Below are 3,039 nucleotides of genomic sequence, written 5' to 3' on the forward strand. Positions count from 1 at the left end.
ATGACATTACGGGCTATTATTGAGGAGGATTGGTACCACTCTACGAAAGTGTACTCTTGTTTTATAGACTTTCCTAAGGTTTTTGACACCGTCCCGCAAGGGGCTCTTTTCTAGCCGCTCAGAGACATCAGGATTTCAGAGATCTTAATGATGACAATTATGAGGTTATACAAGAACGTTGAGGGTAGATTCAAGACCCTTGAGGGTTTCTCGCCTCCTATCCAAAGCACTATTGGGGTGAAATAGGGTTGCCCTCTTTCCCCCACACTATTTGGCATTTAAATTGATGAGCTCAAGACCTTCCTCAAGGAGTCTTCGCTCCCAGGTGATGGTTACTACTTACACCAAGTTTTGATCTCCATTCTCCTATATGCTGACAATGTGGTCCTTTTAGCATCTTCTCCCGAGAGTCTTCAGAGGCTCCTTGACAGTCTAGGCTCCTTCTGTGACTTATGACAGCTGACTGTGAACCTGAGTAATACTCTGGTTATGGTATTCAACCGTCTGAAGAGCTCTGATTTGCACTTTTATTTTCAGGGACAAGATTGAGATCGCCTCTTCTTACACATATATCGGTGTCAAGTTTTTGGGACATCACTTCAGTATGAGACCGGCCATCTAGCCCAGAGTTAACAAGGGGATGTGCTCCCTTGCTATGCTAGAGAGACAATACTTTAGACACCACTTCTAGGACACAATTTCCAAGTTGTCCCTTCTGGACTCCTTGTTTAGACCGACAGTGCTTTATGGTTCAGTGGTTTGGGGACCATCTCTTCTTGACTCAGATTGGACCTCTATTGAGCATGTTCAGACTCTGCTTCTCAGACACATAATCAGATGTCATAGATTCATCCCCCATGACATTATTTTGGCTGAATTTGGTGCTCATCCTTTCAAACTTAGTGCCATTTTTTATCTGGTTTGGTTTCTTCACCATCTTCATCGCTTTGCGTACTTTGTGGTTGGTCGTCGCTGATATTCTTACTTGGCCTATTGCTCCTCTATTATCGTTGTTGCCTCGGATCCCTCTCCTAGAGGTTGATGTTGGTACACTTAGGCGACCTCTTTGTTGAGCTCTATTGGGATTGATATTGACCACCTCCCTCCCTTCCAGTTTTCATTGGATGCTCCTGCTCGTCTCCTCCCATCACCACAGGAGTTGAATGGGCATGTCAAGACAAATATTTATAGACAACACCACAACCTAGAGTAACTCGGCCAGGGAGTTACCTCCTAAGATGGCCTTTTATGTTGAGCACTTATTGGTTATCATTGATGGGGTTGTTACATGACCTAGCTACTTATCACGACATTGGTGTCATGCCTTATGCATCTCCCTTGGATCTTTCAGAGTCGGCTCCCACCAGTTACGGATACAAACCGATCGTCATATGGGTAGAGAGGACTAAATCTATCATTTGTGCTCCTTGTCTAAGGTCAAGACAAAGATTCATTTCATCTTTCGTTGCCTGTCATACTATAATACCAAAGGGAGGTTCTATTGCCTATTCAGAGTGTAGTTTCCTCACAACTTTCTTCATGTATACGGATCAAAGATGCCTAGCACTCTATCTCAAGGAGGCGATGCAGTTCCGGGACTCTACTTTGTAGCGCTTGACCCCTCAGAAGGTCACGAATCAACCCCTCATCACCACCTTCTTCTTCTCTCCCTCTTCTCCGACGAGGGGGGTGAAGCAAAACTCCAGTACCAACAATACCCCCATGGTTGGCCACTCTTTATCAATGAGACCCCGGACTAGGTTTAGTACTACTATTGTGACTCCTTAGCGGCACCACTCTTGCAAGTCACAGCGACAAACCAAAGGCCCTTCATGCCTAGATTCATCTCGTTCGGTGTTGGAGTTTGTTAAGCAGAAGAAGGATCCCTAGTTCTTATGTCCTTGTTGGCCCCTTTGTTGTTTTGTTTATTTTGATCTCACTTGCTCTTTCCCAGACATTGTTCGGTGTCTTGTAGTCTGTTGCTTCCTTGCTTGTATGCTTTCACTTCCTTAGACCCTTGGTGGTCTTTTATTGGACATTAATAGATTTATCTTCTCGTCTTATCTTATCTCTTCTAAATGGGTGTCCCTACAACTTCATTTTTTGATGTTGGTGATGTGTCTTCAGTCTCTTCTCTTTTTGCATGTCTATTTGGGGCTTCTCTACATCTTCGACTAGGTATGTCATGGGTAATGTCAAGTATGACTCTCAGTGTCATGCTCTATCAGCAACCCCTTTCCTTCCACTAGTTGCTAGTTCAAGGGGTTTTGTCTTGTCTACAACTACCTTGGGTGCCATTCATAGTAGTAGTGTCTCATACTCAAGTGATGTCCCATTTCTATGTTCTTTTGTTTCTAATGTTTAGGCTACTAATGGTGTTTCTAGAGGTGTTAAGGGAGGCACTCCACCTCATAAAAGCTTTGGCATATATGGGTAAGTCCTACACATGCTAAATCTATCAATACTATGTTGTCCAAAGCAAAAGCTCATTCCATTTCTTGTGCCAAGGTGTTAGTTGTGGTTGTTTATGGCCCTGAAGTGGTTGAAAAGGTGGATTTCTACCAACATCATGAGTGAGTTAGTAGATTTGTTGGTTTTTAGCCTACAAACATAGACCTGCATAGCTAGGTTACTAGCTCTAGCATCCTATTATATCAAGTGCTATTGAAATCTACCCTTGCCCTTAGAGGATTTTTGTTGCTTTGTTCTCTTATTCAAAGGATTGAGATTTGATCCTAAATAAGGTGTGTGTTTCGAGGAATCAATCTCATTCTGCCAAACCATGAACACTCTCTTCCAACTCTTCTTCTGAACCACTCAATTTGTGTTCAATCTAGGTCTATCTTCTTAATCTCACACTTCCTTTTTGGGAGATGTCTTGTTTTGAGTTTATTCAGAACTAGCTTGGCTGGTTCTTAAAGGTGGATGAAGCTACAATGGTTATGGGACACTCTACTTTCACTTATATTTGATTTATCTAAATGTTTGATGTGGTTCTCATGGTGGGGTATACCCCCTGGACTCAAATGTTGGATTATG

The sequence above is a fragment of the Cupressus sempervirens genome, chromosome 6 (assembly GCF_028749045.1).
Source record: "Cupressus sempervirens isolate cs-2001-9-10 chromosome 6, ASM2874904v1, whole genome shotgun sequence".
NCBI lineage: Eukaryota > Viridiplantae > Streptophyta > Pinopsida > Cupressales > Cupressaceae > Cupressus > Cupressus sempervirens.